The sequence below is a fragment of the Cheilinus undulatus genome, linkage group 20, assembly GCF_018320785.1.
Source record: "Cheilinus undulatus linkage group 20, ASM1832078v1, whole genome shotgun sequence".
NCBI lineage: Eukaryota > Metazoa > Chordata > Actinopteri > Labriformes > Labridae > Cheilinus > Cheilinus undulatus.
In genome coordinates this window covers 15,280,530-15,301,880 of record NC_054884.1, presented here as the reverse complement: position 1 = coordinate 15,301,880, position 21,351 = coordinate 15,280,530, and the positions used below count along the sequence as shown (strand labels likewise).

The 21,351-nt window shown below is 41.4% G+C and overlaps 1 protein-coding gene across 5 annotated transcripts in view; it reads left to right on the top strand.

Moving 5' to 3' along the window:
- Positions 1-21,351, top strand: part of raraa (retinoic acid receptor, alpha a) — a 243,100-nt gene that overhangs the window by 46,231 nt on the left and 175,518 nt on the right. Inside the window, exon 1 of one of the 5 annotated variants that reach the window (XM_041815339.1) lies at positions 16,527-16,544. The exons of the other annotated variants lie outside the window; for them this stretch is intronic. The gene's annotated coding sequence lies outside the window, so the exon portion shown is untranslated. Of the gene's footprint in view, positions 1-16,526; positions 16,545-21,351 lie in introns of those variants that run through there. 5 annotated transcript variants of the gene reach the window in all.

The following is a 21,351-nucleotide window of genomic DNA, read 5'->3' as shown; positions in this document are numbered from 1 at the left end:
ATCAAATGTATTTAAAAGCTGCTACTGGCTTGCGTATATAGTTTTCTTTGTCAGTGAAATCCTTCAAGGATTTATAACATTGTCAGCTTCTTAAATACAGTTTCCTCCTTAACCTCTACTTTATTACTCAAACAGTGCCGCCACCCAACCTGCAGTTTGGGCGCCAAAGAAAGCAGGGATCGAGTGTTGTTTTGGAGGCAGACAGATCCCACAGCAGTCAAGCTGGTCAGCAAGGTTACCTTCCAACAGCAACACCACCAGCTCTGTTTTCTTGTTAAATTGTGTCGCCCACACCCAGATGAAGGACGAATCTTTCCTGAAGAATTTGTTGGAGTGATCCACTACGTCACACCCAGACAATATACGCCCAGCAGCTTCCTGTCCTCTGTGCTCGCACATTGAGGATGATCCTGAAGCCTTCCTCTCTGTGTTTGAGGGATTAGCAGTGGCATGTGGACTGCTTGAGGAGGCAGGCAGAAAGTAGCCAAGACTGGCACCCTGAAGCATAACATGCGAAAAAAAATTGACATCTCGTACTATCTTAACATCTAGATTTTTCTGCAGAACCAAACAAGGTCACACAGGTTAACCTTGGGCCTCAAAGAGGCCATTTTGATCATCAGAATGTGTTTGTGGGTTGAAATACTGGCATAATTCAAGTTAGAAAACATTAAAAGAAAAAAACTTTCTCCTGGAATTCAAATCCCTGTATGTTTGACACAGATTGGTTTGATTTCAGACGTCTGATGAGAAAATGCACCGGGGGACTGTTCGCAATAGACAGAGGTGACTGGGACTCACTGTGAACTGGGACTGAGATATGGGGGCTGCATTCCCAGCAGGCCTTAGCAGTCTAGGAGTGGAAGTGTAATTTTTTTTTTTTTTTTTTTTTAGAACTTTACCTCAGCAACTGAAATAGGGACTTGACCAAAATAAGAGCAGAAGTTCACTGGAATGAGAATAAAGGGGGAACTCACTTCACATGCCCCAGCTCCATAAGCTTCACACTAAAGTCAGCTGAGGGCTCTGCACATGCATCTAAACCAGCTGAGACAGAAAGTGTGCTGCACACTGTTTCCTCTTTCTGTGTGGACGTTCATTATGTGATGGAGGCAACACATGCCCTACATTCATGTTGGGTCAGAATATCCAACTGTGGAAGTTCACATCAACTAAAGCTGCATGATGTAGCAGTTTCAGGATATATTTAATGTTGTATTTTTTTGATTAATGATAAATAATTTTTAAAAAATGATAATGCGGCCTGTTCTGGGGCTAATAATAGAAGCAAAAGAAACTAAAATGAATAAGGAAATCGACAGAACATACTGTGTCGATCACAGTATTTTTTTTTTTTGGTTGCTTTTTTCTTTTTTTTTTTGCTTTTTGTGGTAATGCTTTTATATCAGGATATTACAAAATGATTTAATAATGCATTGAAATGCATATTCAGGTGCTACACCCCCCTTCTCCCCCTAAAACAAGCCTGGGTTGGCATACTCAACGATTACAATTTGATGTTATTTTTTAAGTTCCTCATCTTGTGTTTTTTTTAAACAAATACAAGCAATAAATCATTCTGTATTATAACCAACATAATACTGTATAGATTAAACAAAAGTTGAATGATTCCGAATAAAATCGAATTTGATTATTTTGACTTATATTTCAAATTCTGTATTCTGTATTCAAATTCTATATTGTTGTATGAAAGGGAATGATTATTTTTATGTCATTCTCATTCTTGGGAAGAAAAACACAGAAAATAATGTAAGAATGATATTTTTTAAATGATTCAAACAAAATAAGGCTCGAATGTTTGCATAATGTGTAAAGCATCACATCTCTGCTTCAAAAACTGTATGGAACTGGTATATTGTCACAATTTTTAAGTTAAAGAAATATCGCACTTTCTGCAATTTGATAATGGCAGTTGACCACAGTGTGATTTAATCTAAATTGCAATTAATAACCCAGCTTTAGTTCTTTTAAGTCTTTATTTATTCACAGCTGTTTACACTGCATCTGCAGATTTAAGTTTCATTTCTGTCCTGTCGATTGGTATCGGGCTACTACTGAGCCAAGTAAAAATACAGACTTTTATTATTTAACTGGAAATATAATGCTTTTAGCAGAGGTGCCAACAAGTTTACAGCGCTACGGATTTAACATTTGCTTCAGTGACCTCATTTAACGCCACGGCCAGCCTTTCTGAATCGTCATGGACTCAAAACAAGCAAGTCATGAGTTAAAACACACTTTTAAACACTCTAGAAAGCAAGCACACTCACTTTATGTTGTTGTTATAAAGTGACTGATAGTTTTAGTGGCATCAGTGATGCCTCGTGAGCACCACAACATTAAACATGTTTAACTGGTGATGACTGTTGCTAAGTTGCCTCTAACTTCATTATAAATGACTCGTCTATTTAGTATAATGAGTTTTATTTGATATATTTCCTTTTCTACCAAAAATATCCACCTTTCACTGGCTGCTAAAACAAAGCTTCATTGAAGTGAGTGTAGTAGAAACCTAAAGAAAAGCTCTGAAGTCATCATGCAGATCTGACAACTTGACTACATATTGCAAACATGGCTGGCGAAACATCAGGTTGATGGTCAAGACCTTCCAATATAGTTTCTCTTCTGAAATAGTCTCATTTTTATTGCGTATAACTGTTTCTAGTCTCACAAAATGACCTTGTTTGTTCATCATCGTCGAGTCTTATTTGTTAGTGTCTATTCCATATTTACAGCTTTGAACTCATGAACATACCAAAGTTAGAAGGATAACTTTCTACCTCAGTATAATAGTCCATCCAGTGAGCACATGAATGCAGCATTACATGATTGACCTATATTACCTTTGAACATGGTGTTGACATGCAGAAGTGCACAGTGAATCTAAAATCAGCAACAGTCTTACACAAGACTTTTTCCTCGATAACCACAGTGCTGTTTCTGATGGTAAAGGTGACATGTCACAGTGTTGACACCATAACCTGCTGCAGGGCCCGAGCTCTATTGTCCAAACAATCATAGCTCTCTGCTCTGATGGAGTCGAGCAGCTCATCTTCACTTCATTAGGCTGAGCGTCTGTTAATAATTCATGCTGTGCTTTCCCTGGAAGCATAACCAAAAAGCTCAGCTGTGCCTGTCTGTCCTTATTGCCAGTCACTTTAAATTTTAGCCTTTTCCCATTTTAGACTGTGAGTTATTTACTCACTTACTCCCCACCTTGCAATGTGCACCTGCCTGGGTGAGCAGATGATGCTTTAGAGCTAGAGGCAGAGGAACGGCATTTATTTTTATCTTTATTTTTTGTTTTCTCTGTCATTACCTCCCTCCTCCAAAATGATGTGTACCCGGTACAGTACCCAATGTTCTGAGGTACTACTTCTCCTTCTCTCCGTCCCCCAGGGAGTGTCTGTTCTCTTTTTATTGCACTGCTGTTTTCCCTTTTTTCTCCTCTCTCTCTCCTCATCGTCTCTTGTTGCACTCCGGTGTCACATTTAGTTATGTATGCACCCCATGTGTTTGATCCCCCCTCCCCCACCCAGCACTCCTGCGTTGTGTACATTGCATAACCTCCCGCTGCTCGGCCCAGAAGTGTACCCTAAACTCCCTCTCTCTCTGTCACTCTCCCATTCCTCTTTTTTTGACACCGCCCCCTCCATCTTCTCTCTGCTTCTTTGGCAGCAATCCAGGTCATCACTCCTTTTCCTCCCCTCCCTCCCCCAACCCCAAACCTTGAAAGTTGGAGCTCTCTTACTCTCTCTCTTTCCGTGTTCTGACTCCCTTCCTTCTATTGCCGTTCCACTCCCTCTCCCTTGCGCTTCCTTTATTTCCCATCCTTTCTCTCCTCTCTCTCTCTCTCTCTCTCTACCTCCTGCTCTCCACTCTCCCAGTGGTCTCATTAGGCGTGAAGGAGGCTGCCTGGTGTGTGTATTTGTGTGGGTATATGTGTGCTCTCTTTGGCAAAGACTCACTTGACTGAGCATGCCACTTGCACTGGCGGGGGCCTGGGCTCCATTATTACCACAAAGCTGTCACAAACAGTATATAAAGTAGCCTCCTGTTGCAGAGTTGTGGGTTGTGAACACAGGGCGAACACTGCTCTGACTTCCCTGCTGTTGCCATGGTTGTAAGAATCACTGTGAGCCGACATACATACAAAAATATACACAGATATGTCTAAAATATATACACCTGGCTAGAAACCAAACATCTGTCTCCTCTCCTCTGTGGTCCAGCCTGTGGGAAGTCTGATGCCCCTCTTTGTCTTTCTTACTACTGACTGAGTGACTGATCGTGTGCTTGTGCATCACTGTTTTGCTAGTATCTGGTTACAGGGATGGGGGGCCTTATGCAGGAGTGGGCCCCTCTGTTGCAGCCTGGCTGGCAGGCCTGACCCCAGCAGGTCAACGTCCATTTTACCGCATGAATCCTAAATGTCAAGAACACCACCCCTCCTGCCCCCTGCTACAGCCATTTGTCTTTCTCTGTGGACAAGTCTGTCCACTGCGTGGACACATACATCTCACACCACCTGCTTTTACTTGACTAATAGAGATGACATTAAGAGGAAATTTTCATTCCTTGAACACACATTAAAGTATGGCTCAGGCTGCAAGTAAATTCTTGCTCTGAATCAGTAACCTTGCAAAGTAGATGGATTGGCCAGATTCTGTCTGTCATCAGGCAAATCCGTCTTACACAGAAAAATTTGTGCCTGATCTGATAATGGATCTGACCAATCAGCGTCATTTGCGGATAACAAGATGGTACCAACAGGTGGGTTTAGTTGTACCAGAAGCTGGTAATAATTTCTGTATTAGAAAAGAGCACAGAACTGCACTGAAAGCTTTTCATGGTGGAAAAGATGTTTTTTTTCTCTTCTCCTGACCTGCTCAGTATGAGTTTGCAATATTTCCGGCCAGGATTTAGCTGTATTGCAACCCAGTAGCAGTGACTGATGAGGCTATAAGTTTGGATTGAGCTTTAGTGACAGTCGTCTGGGCAGCATTTCTATATTGAAAGAGGAGCAGAGAGCCAAAATGAAAGCTTGAAGATATTTTACCCCACTCCCTACTAGACTTGGCATGAGTTTTATCCAACAACAAGCTCCACCATTGTAAAACTTGACAGCACTTTACTGCCAAACTAACCAGAGCTGCACATGCCTACTACCTTATGATGTCTTGTTGCTCTGATTGCCCCATAATTAGTGTGACAGACAGAACATTCATCCAATTACCTTCTGAGAATTTTTTGAAAAGTCCTATCCTTTCCAAACACTTTGAAAGGGAGCTTTCCAAGGTGGATGTGAAATATTTCCTCTGCAATGGGAGTATAAATAACATTTTACTGATTGATTGATATCAAACAGTCAATTGAGCATGTCAGGTTGGCCTGACCGGCCCTCTCTGTCCGGAGTTTGCATGTTATCTTTTTATATGCATCGGTCTCTTTGATTTCTTCCTACACATAAAAAATGTGCTTGTTTGGTTAAAAGTGATTCTAAAATGCCCATGGTTGTGAATGTAATGGCACCTGGTTGCTCATCTTCATATGTCAGCCCTGTAATTGACTGGCGACCAGGGTTTACCCCCCTCTTGCCCAGTGGTAGACCCTGTGATTCCAATCAGGATAAACAGTATAGATAATAAACTGATGAATTTACATGGCTGCATTTACTTTGATTAAGTCAGATAGCAAACTGGCCATTCTTTTTGTGAATGAGCAGGATGCTTGGCCCATGCATGCAAAGAAAAAACAATATTTTTGCTATATAGTCCTTGTTTTCTCCAGTAGTAAACTAAAACACAGCCACACAGGTATTAAGGCTGCACAGTCAGTCAAAAATTAAAAATTATAGCAGTGTCAGCGCTAGAACTACACTTTCGAAAGTTGATGAAAAAAATACTTTTATAAACTGCATAAAAATAATTGTTATCCAAACAAGTAACACTAAAAATGTCCATCCCACCATACCTCTCTTTTGTATGTTAAATGTTTTGTTTTGGCTCTTTTACAGTATTCATCAACACTATGTTGCTTGAAGATACTCAAATAACATCACTTGCTTTCAGAAATGTTTACAATTTATTATATGATCATTACAGGTGAGCTGCATGTGTAAAAGCTTACTTTTGCCGAGGTAGCGAGGTATCACCACCGTCATCCTTTAGTGCAGGAGTAGAGGGTGATGCCGTCAGCAAGAAGCCGCAGGAGCGTGTTGAAACAACAGCATATGAAGCTTAATTTTTAACATCACACTTCAACCAGAGTATTTATGGGAGTTGTTCCAACTAATATCACTCTTGCTCACATACAGGTGATGACTATGTGAGCATTTTTTTAAAAGAGAGAGAGAAAAAAACATCTTGCAAATATACTTGGGTAGCCCAGCAAGTATTGTCAGTGTGTTGGGAACACTGTCATGGATACACTTTTGCACTAATCTAATGCAGTCAGATGAAGCTCAGGCTAGCAAAACTGAGAAAACATCTAGTTAAAGGTCAAGCTGGGGAGTCAAGCTCACTTCATACATGTCCATATACAAATAAACAAGTAATAATGAATGAATAAATAAAGAATAGAAACTCAGAGTTACAGCAAATGGACACTTGAATTTTAGTTTACCACACAGAAATGTTATTTGTATTTGAGAATGTCTTTAATAGGTTTCAGGGGGTCCTCTGCCTATACTGTTTCCATGCATTAGTCAGCCATCAAATTGTTGTTTTATGGTCATGATCGTACTGGAAATGAAGAGAAAAGATGTTAATCTCAGTGTAATTCAAAGTAAATGTAGTCATAAAGGCAAATGCCGGCAAGTTAAGCTGAAACTATAGTGTCTGTTTTAGTGCTTTCTTAGAGAGAGAGAGAGAGATACATGTATCTATCCATGATGAACTTGTCTTATCGTGTAGGGCTCCTTTTAAAGGAGTAAAAAGATGCAAAGGGGTAGTGTCAAAGTATTATATCAGTGTTTACACTAGGAACATCCAACCTAACAAAACTGCCCCATTGTTATGGTTTTATACTTTGTTGAAGCCTTTATCTTCTCATCAAGGGTTAATGAAAAGTGTCTTTCTGTTGTTTATGCACTTTATAAATTCCTGGAATTCTCTTCCGCCAATAAACTTCAACTTATCATTGCTATTGACTGACTGACAGTGTGACTAGACCCAGCTGTTGGCCAGCAGTTGTTTAGCTTCAGCTTATCTGTGAGTGCACTGATTAACCTTCGGTGCAGATAGACGGAGACAGCAGCACACTGTGGATGCACTCTGGAAATGCAATTTACACTGCTTTTAGAGTTTTTCTTTTACTTCTGACACATAGTTAAGTCATCTCAGGGTGCAGGAAACCACAGAGAAGTCATAGAACATCTCTTTCTGTTTTGGATTTAACTCTTTTTTTTGTCAAACTGAGGAACAGTCCTGGTAGTCGTTTATCACCTAATATTCTACAGTGACCTCATACACTTTTCTGTTCGCTCTGTACTCGTAAATGTGGAAAAAAGCTTTTTTTCCCCCTCATGTTAAACAACTTCAATCTGTGTATACAGTGATGGGCGCTAACAGCCATTATCAGAAAGCACGCCGGCCAACTCCCATCACTTGCTCGGCACATTACTGAGCAACAGCCATCCATTACGACAGATAACAGACAGTGAAAAGGCTGTGCATTTGGGAGTGTGTGTTACGTGCACTCACATGCACACATATAAACACACGACTTGTTTACAGGAAGCTGTCAGCCGTGTGTCCTTATGATAAATAAACAGCAAAGCTTCCCCTTTTTAATGATGGCGTATACAGGCCTGCACACCGAATATTGACGGAAAGATTGAAAGCGTTCTCAAGGGCCTTTCCAACATGACGTATGAGTCTCGCTGGGTATTTTTTCTCCCCCTGCCCTTCATTTTCACCCCCCTCTTTCTCCCTCCACTACCCTCTCAGCACTCCTTTTATTTATCTCAGACGGCGGCTTGTGCAGTGGTTTGTAGACGTGCGGGATGCCATAAACACATTTATCAAGCGTGTGCTGCCAATAGGGAAAACATTGTCAAAGTATGAATGAAAATAATGCGACAGAGAAGAAATGCAAACTGACTTCCTTGGGGATAGCAGAGGGCATCCACAAAGTGAAGCACCCATAGGGAACAGGTTACTTTTGAGTTTTTCACAAGCAGCTCAGGATACGACAACAACAATGCCACCTGCATTAGCAGTCCACCCGTGCAGCGTCAAAGACTTTGCTGTTCCCCTCACTTTGATAAATGTTTCATTGTTCATCCCGTCTCCATCTTCACCCCCTCCTGCATCCTCCGTGTACAGCGGTGAGGATGTTCAGAGCCTTTTCTCTACCGAGTGTTGTTTCAGCGTTAGTCAAGCGTTTGATGTCTGTCTCAATTGTTGTTCCCCTCTGCCTCTCTGGGCCCAGATCACAGGAGCCGTTTATTAATTTGCAGGTTCAGGCTCTGAGCTAAGGGACCGCCACCAGCAGGTCCTCTACTTGCTTTTCTTTTAAACACTACATGCTGCCCCCTTTTTTAACTATTAGCAATTGACCTATTTTCTGATTCTAAAGTTAGCCACACTCATCCAAAGGCAGGGGAGCGAGTTGATCATTTGCTTGTGAAGGAGGGGGTCAGGGTGTTATCAGTGCTCCACAAAGACACAGGGTTAATTGATGCGTGCTGGTGTCACTGTGCTGATTGTCTGCTTTTTGCCTTGTTGGCTTTTTTAAGCTGCAGTTTAACCCTGTTATCTGATTGGCTGAGTGTGTATGTGGACAGTTTAGGAGGATTTTAATGTATGTGTGTGACGGAGAGAGAGGGTGAGAGTCCTAGTTGAAGATGAAGAGCTCTCTTTACCTAAGGGGGATGGGGTTTGACAGTACTGTAGCGCCCCCACCACAACCCCCCCCCCCCCTCGCTGATAAATGTGTTTTTCTTAAAGGAAGGAGGTGGTTGGTTGAAAGGAGTCTCGTTTAATGTAGCCTTTTTCTTCACTATGTGTGTGTGTTGCTAATGCAGCGCGGGGACGTTTGCAGTGAGGGGCTACAGGCAGCCAGACTCGAAGGAAGGCCCGCAACCTCGACCCCAGCATCATTTGTTTGGACGAGGGCCGTCAGCGCCTGTCGCGCGGCCCATGATGAAGTGTCAGTCGGTAATTGTCCCCACGAAGCATCCACATCTCAGGGGGGTGAAAGAGGTAGGGAGGGGAGGATGGGGGAGGCAGGGAGCTGACAGAGAGAGAAATGACACCCTGGGCTCCTCCTATTCTCTCTCTCTCTCTCCCACTTTCTGTCCTTTTCACTCCTCCTTTCCCTCCTCCAGTCTTCCTACAGCTGCAGCTCAGTGCGGCAGCTCCTGTGGAGCTTCAGCTGGGGCCCAGTTGCAACAAAATATGTGTTTGTGCTTCTATTGCACACTTGTGCATCTGCTGTTTCTCAGAAAGCATCTGTGTCTTTCTGTGCAGTCTATCTAGAGAATCTGTTTTAAACTCTGCTTTTTATCCCCCTCTTTTTTCCTTCACAAGATGAGGACTTTTATAAAAATGAGCATATTTCCATGAAGTCCTCTTGATCAGACCAGAGACCTCCCCTGTTCACCCAATCATTCTGAAAATATGTATTTTGAGCCATCATCATTTTAGTTATTAGTTTTAGTGCAGGGCTTATTGATTGAGGTATATATGTCTCTATGTAATGAAAAGCTTTTACAGGACACAGCAGCTATTTATAGTGTATTCCTGTATAGACGGGCCCTAATGCACATCTCCCTGGCTCCTGTGCATTAATCGCCACCTGAGCTATGAAGTCAGAGCTCAATGTGAAGAGCTCCATGATGAAAGAGTGGGGGCAAAGGAGGAAAGCCAGGGATGAGAGATTAAAGAACAGACAAAGGATCAGGTGAATGAGGGAAAAAGACAAGTGGCTTAGAGGACACAACATGCAGAAGAAGATCAGAAGATGAATGGGGAAAGGTGCGTAGGGCAGGAAATGGAGATGCAGAAAGAGGCGAAGCAGCCAAGAGAGACGAGGATATGAAGGAAACCACCTTGAGATATGAGTCCTATATTTGCAGCTACCTCATTCCTCCATAAGACCCCCCCAACACTATCATAGTCTCTATGATGATGGGATGAAAACTATAATGCATGCTATCAGTGATAGGATTCCTTATAGAGGAACAAGGGGAGGTGATGGAGGAGGATAAAATAAAGGACAAAGACCAGACAGCAGGTTTCTTGGAAAAGAACTGGCAGGGAGTCTTAAGCACATTCTCACAATGGTTTACAAGTCAGTTTTAACCAACCTTATATTTTTCATAACCCCAGATTAAATCTACTATTTGTGGTCACTGATTCCATCCAGACGTTTTATGAGATTTCACTCTATTTTGATTCAACATCACATACTGTGAATCCTCAAATGATTACCTTTATTTACTACATTGCAAAAGGTACCTGACTTTTATATGAAGTAGGCTTATTATTTGGGGTCAGGGCTATCTGAGAAATAAAAGGGTTCACATTTCAGTGTAAAGAAAATAGTATTTAATGAAGCAAGGGGATACCGGATGACTATTAATATTAAGATAATAATGATAAAATATAATAACTGCTCTTGTTTTGTTTAAAGTAGTCTAAAGGAAGGCATGAAACAAAATAGTTTGAAAAAGTACAGTATATTAAAACAGCAACACAAGATTCTTCTAACCCCTTAATGCTTGTTGTATCGTATTTGATTTATACTTTTATGAGACCTCTGTCTAATCAACATGAGCCATGAATTACTTAAAAACATTTTAAATACCATCTGATAAATGATAAAAATGCCCTCCAGTGGAGTATCAGTTGCCAATATGCCTAAGGTATCAAATTTGATACAAAAAAAGCAAAATTTTATGGCAATTTTCATTTTGGGGGTTTTGGTAGAAGATTGAATAAACATGTCAGTTTAAAAAAATTAGAATTTTCTGGCTATTATTTGAGTTATCAGGCATCAACAGGCTAATCTTCAACTCCTGTGTCAATAAAACAAGTTTGTTAGTGAAAAATTGTGTGAAGATTCTGATTTGTTTGTTTCTGTGTCCTCAGGTCAGATGTGAGCCAGTGTTATTGCTCAAAGATGTGTGCTTTGTCATGTACTGATATTTGATAATAAGGCATCATTGCAGCATACAGAAACATACGAGACATACTGGTTTAAACTGCCCGTGCAAGCGTGGGGTGAGCATATAACAGTCTGTCCATTTGTGATGAATTGCATTTTTGTCTGTCTTCTTTGTATGAGAAAACCATCTCTACTGTCACTGACACGCTCTGTTTCTCCCTCAGTAAACTCTTCCTGTCTGCACTGCACTGCCCACTGTTTCTGTGTTCACTCGCTTGACCTGAGTGAAAGATTTGATTGGTTGAGTAAAGTCATGTGTAACAATCTTTACCCTAAAGTCAAGAAAACTTTCACTATTTAAAACAGACTACTGTTTGAAAGCTTTGAATGCTGCACTTTTTGAAATGGAAACTCATGGAAATTTGCGTATTCAGCCATGGTAATACACCAGGCTACAAAAGGGGGGCCAGCCCTTATTAGTTCTTGTGGATTATGACCTTGGCCAGATAGATAGATGCTTAGACCTTCATTGTCATTATAGTACTTAAATATAATACGACTAAATTGGATGGCTACCTCTGCCCGTGCCAATGACATAGAAAGGAGAAATATGTAAAAACAATGCTAAAACACGATAGGAAATAAACAATGATAGTAATTTTAAAGCATACTAGAAGAAAAAGAAACAATATTGCACATCCACAGAACACCATGGATATTTTTCACACGACTCATGTCACAGTTTTCTTGTTCAAGTGTTTATGTCAATTGCAGCTATGGCTCTGGCATAACAGCTGTTTTTCAGCCTGTTTGTTGGGCCACAGATTAACTACCAGTCGTTTATGGGTTTGCTGTTAAATGTGCAAATGAAAATTTTCATAGTAAATTGATATGTAAGTTGTCTTGAAACTCCTGAAAGGCGTTCCTTAATTTTTAAAGATACTTCAACATTTTGGCAATTTCGCCCATTGCCATAATTGCTATAGTCTTAGTAATAGGTTCGTTACCTTTAGTTGTCGGTGCAAGCTGTTTCTAGATCGGTGCTGCCGAGTTCGGACCTGCTGTGCCAACTCAATGTAAGCAGACGGTATTCCGGTTTTCCCTCATCAAACTCATCAAATACACAATCCATCAACTCCAAAACGCTCTCAAGGACAAGTCATGACCTGTACATTCATCACGCTGTAATTCTTGTGAGTAAAAGTGAGTAAAACATGTATTCAGCTATATTAACAAGATAACAAGCTCTTCTAAAAGTTTTGCAATGATGGTCACCAGCTGGTGAAAGTGGCTTACTACTGCACCTTGAGGACAGGAGGTGAATTCGAAAGAGACAAATGCCTTTAAGTCCTTGTCTGTCTGTCTGTCTGCCTGGCTGCAGGTGGAACACTGACTATAACTCCTGCTGCCTAAATGAGGATCCCCTCACTTCTCTCTCTCTCTGTCTCCCTTTAATGGGGCACAGGCCTGGGGCGCTGAACCAGCTCCCTCCAGAGCATCTCACACACACACTCACAGCATGCACACACTGATCACGCGTTACAGACGCTCCTGGATGCCCTTGCAAATGGCGTGATACCCCCGCACACAGTCTTACACAGTAAGAGAGCAGCAAGGGAAACCACAGCCTCCCAAATTATGCCCCAGTCTGTGAGATGATGAATCTGGTCGGTGATTAGTTAGTTGAGGAGGGAGGCGCACTGCTTAGGCCCTTTAATGGGCTATAATTTGGAAGATAACTGTATTGTCCTATCTCTCCTGACATTTAAATCTAATCAGACCCTGCTGGTTAGTGCTGCGGTCCAAGGCGAGGGAGGCTGGGAGGGATGAAAGACTGCAACTGCAGAGGGATTGGCCCTTAGTGGGGCGTTCGTCCCTGTGGGCAAAGGCTGAGCAATTAGACAACAAGGCTCGGGCACACATTAATTTCTGCTTTCCTTTTTTTTTTCTAAATTTATTTTGTCCTGATGATCAGAAAAAAAACAGAGCAATAGGTGCTCAAATCCACCCAACTCCCACACTCACATTTGCACACATGCACACAAACATCACAAGGGAGCCACTCCAAGGCCTCTCCTCAGCTCCTTATTACCACAGAAGAGATGCTCAGTTTGATTAACACTTCTCTTTCATCCTCTTCATTAGTGGAGGAGAGCCACTGCAGCAGCAGCAGCCGGCCCATGAAAAGAGGGTATGAATTAGAATCCACTTACTCCATAGACTGCCACTAATTCCACACAATGGCAGATAACTGTGGGGAGTAATAGGAAAAGGGTGTTTCTAATTGTTTCTTTGCTGCATGCTGTAGCAGCTGTTTCGCTACAGAGAACCAGGCAGCTGAAGGAGCCGGCATTGGAGGGCCCATCCGAAGGAGAGCTCACAGGCAATAAAAGCGTGTAGACGAGCCAATTTCCTCCGGCCAGCGTCTTTACCGAGCGAGCAGAGGAGCGGGGCCTCCGTCAATGGGAACCACCTGGAGCTGAGGGAAGTGATTAGGATTGGCACCACAGCTAGCGAAGACCTGTTTTTATAAGGAGATCCAAAGAGAGGGTTCAGTGGGGGGGGGGGGTTGCTCGCCCGAGTTTGGTTTGTTGGAGAAATATTGATGTTAGGTTTTTGTCAGTGTGGAATCTGAGACACAGTGTTGTTTTGTTGGTGCTCAATTAGAGGGAACTAGTTTGGTCCCAGCATGTGTTTCGGGTTTTGACACTGGCGCTGATTGGCAAGTGGTTTGGAGCGTGGGACTCACCACAACACTGGGGTGTTGTGGGTTCAACTTCTACAGAGATGGCACACAACTGAGAAGTCACATTGTTTCATAGTGAGGATAACAGCGTGAAAGATGAACATTTCATCCATGTTTATGGCAATTTTATTGTCACCACAAAAATGTGTCTGTAAATGCAAAGAATGGTGGTAATGTCTGCTGAAGGGCCCACCAGCTCTACTAACGCACTTATTCTGATAAAATCTCCATCTAATGTGCCTTGTTACAACACATCACTGTAAGACTGAACTTGAACAACTTTAATTATAGCCATCTTGAATGTGTTAGAGCATAGAAACTGAGAAGGCTAACTTGAACACCAAACTTTCATGTCTAGCACTCCAGAGCACAAACACTGAGCTGCAAGGAAAGGATTATTTGCCTCATTTGAACTCAGTTTGACAGAAAAAGCTTTCACAATACTCCTGACAACAAAGTCTTGAATATTTTTGATAAAGGAGTTGAGTTTTTATTTCAGGGTGAGTAGGTGACAGTTTTTATTTGCTACAGCTGAATCGTCTAACCTTTTAACTTTTATTTCTTTTCTATTGTGATTACAGCACTAGTCCTAAACTTAAACAGAGAAAAGTGTGATGTAATGTTCATGACTTACACCCATTTTTTAATTCCAAACTTATCCAGATGATTTGAAGAAGAAATGATTGGAAAAACTAGGACTGATATCGATCATGATGCTTTAGATAACAGGCGAGGCTTCAACATGCTCCATTTCCACCAAGCAGTCTGGTGTGGGTCAGAACAGTTTCTAACTAGCTGCATTTCCCTTACCCTTATAAATGTGCAAAAACTAAATAGGGCAATAAAAAACTGGTAATGGGAACACCTATATTTTGATAAACCTCTCAAATATCGCTCAAAAGTTTTTACACTCCCATGAGGAGGTTTTTCAGATGTTTCGATATATCGCAAAAGTGCAATAGAAATACTTTTTCCGCATTTACAGGTCTCAGGGCATGACGTACAGCCTCACATGACCAGTTCACTCCAAGGCAACATGGAGCGGTACGTGTGTACCTGTCTGGACTTAACATCATACTTGTACCCTTACACGTGGCTTTTGCCATATATACAGACTTTGCCTCTGAACTATCATCTGTTGCCTTTGTCTTTTGTTCAAAATTGTGAAGGTAACCACTGTAGATGTAATAATGAGCGTACCAACACGCAACAGGGTTTGAGCGTCCAGCTTCTTTGCAGCAGTTACTCGCAAGATGAGATTTTCCGAGAATTATGAGGGTCATGCCCGTAACACTCGTCAGTGGAAACACATTCAAAGCGCAATTGTAATTTGTCGAAATTTTAGAAATATCGCCTTTATTTTGCAAAAAAACTGTAATGGAAACCCAGCTACAGTTAGGCATAATAAACACCGATCTTGCTTGTATTTCCACAGCCGATGTCTGTCCAGCCTCACTTGTTGCAACAGGAAATCTAACTCTTTTAGAAATTCAGGTCATTTGGCTCGGTTTAATAATGAGAGGCAGTCTTTTGGATCCATACTGCTTTTCATTTGGTTTGTATATGGTATATTTGTAGAACACATATGACCTACAGTGCTGTGCTGAAGTTTTAGGCACGTTTGGGCTGAAATTTGAGGCCGAATTAAGGCATGTAATGGTGAGTACGCCCACCTGAGGGCCCCATCGGGCAGGAAAGAGGATTGACACAACCCAGGTCATGCTCTGGATGTCTTTGTACATTACCAAGGGCATGGGAATCTGATGAAAACAAAACAAAAACTACAGCTTTCAGGCAGAGTTATGGGTAGATGTGGTGCTTAAACGTAGCCTAAGGTACTGTTAGGGCGGGTAGGAGGGTCGCCACAACCCCCTGGTTGTGGTGTGGATGTTCTAAGCACCTGAAAACTGTTGGTGGTTGCTGGGTGTATTACCAGGGGTGCAAGGGCCCGGACAAAAAAAATGGTGTTAAGCTTGACCTTGGCGACACACCTCCAGACTGGATTATTGCAATGCCCTCCTTATTGGGACCCCCAGCAAAAGTCTCCACAAGCTTTAACTAATCCAGAACACCACAGCCAGGATGCTACTCAGAGTCAGAAAACACGAACACATCATCCCAGTACTCTGCACACTTCACTGGCTTCCCATCACTGACAGAATAAATTACAAAGTCACACTCATCACCCATCAGTGCATTTATGGAAACGCCCCACCATACCTCAAAGAACTCCTCACCCAGCAAACCCAAACCTGGAGTACACGCTCCGCACATCAAAACCCCCTCCACCCTCCCAGAACCAAGCTCCGGACCATGGGAGATCAAGCCTTCTGTGCTGCTGCACCACGTCTGTGGAACTCCCTGCCCAGCCACCTCAGGACCCCAAAGACTGTGGATGCTTTCAAAAAGCACATAAAGACCTTCCCCTTTAAAGAGGCTTTTAACTTATTTTAATTACTCTTTCAAATTTTTTATGCTTTTACTGTTCCTTCTTACTGTGTGCTTGTAGCACTCTGAGATTTTTCGAAATGAAAAGTGCGTTATAAATAAAAATTATTATTATTATTTTTGTTATTATTATGTCAAATGTGTTGACACTGACTCTGGCCACCCTCTCTCCTCTCTTCAGCCTGGGGTTGTGGAACATCAGGACCTGTGAAGAACCGTTAGTGCTCTACATGCCTAAAACTTCTGCACAGTACTGTACATGCTGATCTCTGATTTTAACTGATACCAGTTTAGACCAGAAACTTCTGTGTTCCATCCTTTTTTCCATTTTACCTTTATTTCCTGATTTATGCCATAATAGTTTTTTATGTTTGATATTAGATTATCTATTAATTTGCTATTCCATTAATGTATGTATTTAAATAATTCTATAAGGATTTACACTCAGTGTATCCCTCTTTTTTTAGATAGAACTGATAAATTAAAGTAATGAAATTGAGACATTTTCTGCAGCTGCAGATGAAGGAAATATAACATTTTCAACAAATACCTTTATCATTTACCTGACCTCTCTGCTTCTCTCTGTCCCATTGAACGAGTTTTTGGGTACAGTGAGTCTGATCATGTTTTAAATCAGTTCATTATCAATATTAATCTATATTTCCTGTAAAGTGATACATCTAAATTACGCCCAGTCTTTGTAGTCACACTCTCACACATAGGTTTAAACATTTTAAAAGGGATATTACCAATATATTCATTAAATAAAAGTGCCAAGTTAACCAGACCGCTAGATAGAAACAGTGGAAGTGTGTGCATATAGGTGCAGCATGCTTTCATACGTTGATCCTACGGTATTAAGTGGAAGGAGAAATGCAGAGAAAGCATTGTGTTCATCTTTAAAACTTAAAGTCTCCTCTAGTTTATGTGCATCTTAAGCTCACAGCACTCTGCTCTGTGTGTGTCTTTAGCTCACACACACATAGGAGCATTATTCCAAAATCTAGTAAACTTGCGGATCTGTTCGTCCTCTTGGCAGTTTTGGCAACAACTCAAGGTGTACTGCTGCTGATACAGCACCACCACATCAACCCTGATAAAGCTGGTGTGATTAAAGTAGGAGAAGGCTTTATGGCTTTAACATTTAACTAATAAAAACATGATTGAAAGTTTTTCTAACTTCTACAAGAAAAAAAAACAGTGCTGTAATCTGGTATAAGTTCATGTATTTTTTCATATATTGCTGTAATAAAGGTACATTATTTAAAACTGGTAATAAAAGTGTAATCTAGCAGTCAGATTCTATATTAGATTGCTCACATCTGGTGGTTTTGGTGGAACTAGTGGATTTTTTAAGAATGCATCAAAGTTTGTCTGGACAAATGCTACTTGGCTAAATATTTCACTTTAAATTACAGAAAGCAAAACAATACATAAATGCTGATTTTTTTTTAATCAAATAATTTCCAGCCCTTTAACCAGGCAAACGCTTAAGAACCAGGTTCTGGTGAGCTGTTTTATTCTTTAAACTGATAATACACTATGATTGTATTCCTGTTTTCACTCAGTGAGGTTCCCCAGGGCTCAATCTTGGGGCCACTGCACTTTCACCTAAAGCATGCTCACTTTGATTTTTATTTAACTTATTTGACCTTTTAATCCAACTGGGCATGTCAGATCCTTCTCTGCTACCTCAGCTGGTCACAGTGTGTTTAAAGTGTGTGTGTGTGTGTGTGTGGTTTTAAAGGTTCTTTATTCCATTGTACAGAAGTGTTGCTGTGTTATGTGTGTGTGCTGCACCTTCAGCGGTTATCACGGTTGAGTGAATGTTGGCTGGCAGACAGTAGCTCTGATCAAATATGTTGATGGAAATACATACCACAGAGGATTGTGTGTGTGGGTGGAGCAATAGCAAGGAGGTGAAGGAGGTCATATAATAGCTCTGGTTGTGTCTTCAACCTCTCTTTCTTTGTATGAGTCACTTGTTCTTGCTGATTCTACCTGAAACTTTTCCAGTTTTCCTAATTTACCCTTTTTCGTGTAATTTCCTTTTTCCTGTAGGAGTTCTTTGTGAAGTCCATTATTTCTTTTTTACAGCCTACTTGCTTTCTTCTCTCCTCCCTGTCTTTGCCGAGTGTCCTCATTGTCCTGGTTGCTGTCCTAATCTCTCTTCATCTCTTCATCCCTCCCCGGTCTGGATCTTGGCATTTGGGCCTCTTAATTGAACTGGCGTCACTTGAATACTTCATACAGCAGGAACAGCAGAGAATCCCGCCATTGTTTTCTGTGCCCAGCACTCAGAGAGTGAGGGAGAGAAAGGGAGAGAGTGGGCATTGTTGCTCTATGGGACATTTAGTGAGTGGGGAAGAAATATAAACAACTTTACAACATCATCGATGCGCATTACATCTTTGAATACATACTGTTTGGTCTTAAATACCTTTAGTGAAGGTTTGTGTGTGAAATGCATTGTTGTAAAGGTCAACAGTACCGTAATAACATAATAAAAAATGTTCTGACTGAAAATTAAAGCTCCTGTTTGGATTGTTTGTGTTGATTTTGTTGCCCCCTGTGGAGACAGATGAAGCTCCAACCACTTCACTGATTTTGTCTTGTACATGTGTTAGAATTGCTTTTTTATATCAGATGTACCACTCACCAAGGACATCAACACCAAAGAAAACTAAGGAGCTTTCACCCCTGAATTCAAGGTCTGAAACAAAGGGACATCTTTGGCCTGCTTTGTTTGGATATGTGGACACAACAATAAAACTCTGATTGGAACAAAATAAAAGCGTCAAGTTTGCTTGGAAGAGGTGGCTTTGGCTTGCTTCCGATCAAACCCTGAAGTGGTTTGTTTACAGTGGATCTATCCAGTAACTGGGCCAAATAACTAGTTGGTTCATCACAATCTAGAGGCAGTAAAAGCAATACTAGCAGCAGTACAACAAGTAATACAACTACCAGGCAAATTTAATTCCATCTAATGATAAAAATAATAGGGATGGTGATAATCTTTTGCAATCTATAAGGGTATTTGCATTGCCAAAGCGTGGCACAACCTGTACCCCAACGCATACAATACAACCCTGGCGACATCAGCAAACACTATGTAGCTCATCATGGGGCAGTTCAGTGCAACATAATGCTGCACGTTTTACAAGAAAACTGGACCTTCCTTTGAGTTACACTATATTGCCAAAAGTATTCTCTCACCCATCCAAGTAATTGAAATCAGGTGTTCCAGTCACTTCCATGGCAGTGTTAAATTTGGCAGCTATTTTTAATTTTAGTTTTAGTTTTAGTCTTTAAATGAAATGCATTTTAGTTTTAGTAACATTTTAGTCTTTTCTATCCTTTCTAGTTTTAGTCTAGTTTTATTCAACGAAAACTCAACACATTGTTGTCTAGTTTTAGTCCATAAAAAATCCTCACATTTTAGTCTTTACTTTTAGTCCAAGCATTCATTTTCTTGCCTAAATCTGGTACCAAGTCATCGTAGTGTGTTCTATGCACTTCGCCAAACCTGGGGTCCCTGCTTGCTACAGCTGAGAGACAGAATAGCTATATATGCATTGTTTTTTGACAGATTTACCCACAGTGGAGAGATTTCACAGAGTTTGAATGTCCAGCAAAAGCTACATTACATTTTAATCTAGTCATCTTAACAAAAACTAAACTTACTTTTTGTAAGTTTTAGTTATTGCAGATCTATTTTTGTTAGTCTCGGTCTAGTTTTTGTCATGAAAAAAAAGGCTGTCGACGAACATTTGTAGTCCATTTTAGTTGACGAAATTAACACTGTTCCATGGCCACAGGTGTACAAAATCAAGCACCTAGGCATGCAGGCTGTTTCTACAAACATTTATGAAAGAATGGGTCACTCTCAGGAGCTCAGTGAATTCCAGCATGGTGCTGTGATAGGATGGTGAAATTTCCTTACTCCTAAATATTCCACAGTCAACTGTCAGTGGTATTAAGCGATTGGGAACGACAGCAACTCAGCCACCAAGTGGTAAGCCATGTAAAATGACGGAGCGGGGTCAGCGGATGCTGAGGTGTGCAGAGGTCGCTGACTTTCTGCAGAGTCAATCACTACAGACCTCCAAACTTCAGATTAGCTCACGAACAGTGCATAGAGCTTCATGGAATGGGTTTCCATGGCCGAGCAGCTGCATCCAAGACGTACATCACCAAGTGCAATTCAAAGCGTCAGATGCAGTGGTGTAAAGCACGCCACCACTGGACTCTAAAGCAGCAGAGACGCGTTCTCTGGAGTGACAAATCGCGCTTCTCCATCTGGCAATCTGATGGATGAGTCTGGGTTTGGCTGTTGCTGGGAGAACGGTACTTGTCTGACTGCATTGTGCCAAGTGTAAAGTTTGGTGGAGGGGGGATTATGGTGTGGGGTTGTTTTTCAGGAGCTGGGCTTGGCCCCTTAATTACAGTGAAAGGAACTCTGAATGCTTCAGCATACCAAGAGATTTTGGACAATTCCATGCTCCCAACTTTGTGGAAACAGTTTGGGGATGGCCCCTTCCTGATCTAACCTGACTGTGCACCAGTGCACAAAGCAAGGTCCATAAAGACATGGATGAGACAGTTTGATTTGGATGAACTTGACTGGCCTGCACAGAGTCCTGACCTCAACCCAATAGCACACCTTTGGGATGAATTAGAGCGGAGACTGAGAGCCAGGCCTTCTCGTCCAACATCAGTGTGTGACCTCACAAATGCGCCTCTGGAAGAATGATCAAAAATTCCCATGAATACACTCCTAAACCTTGTGGAAAGCCTTCCCAGAGGAGTTGAAGCTGTTCTAGCTGCAAAAGGTGGACCAACGTCATATTAAGACCTATGGATTAAGAATGGGATGTCACTTAAGTTTATATGCGAGTCAAGGCAGATGAGCGAATACTTTTGGCAATATAGTGTATTTTACCTCATCACACCAGAGAAAAGTGGAGAGAGCGACTTCTTTATGTGACAGGTACACAACTATGACTTCAGGCTGAACTGGAAGG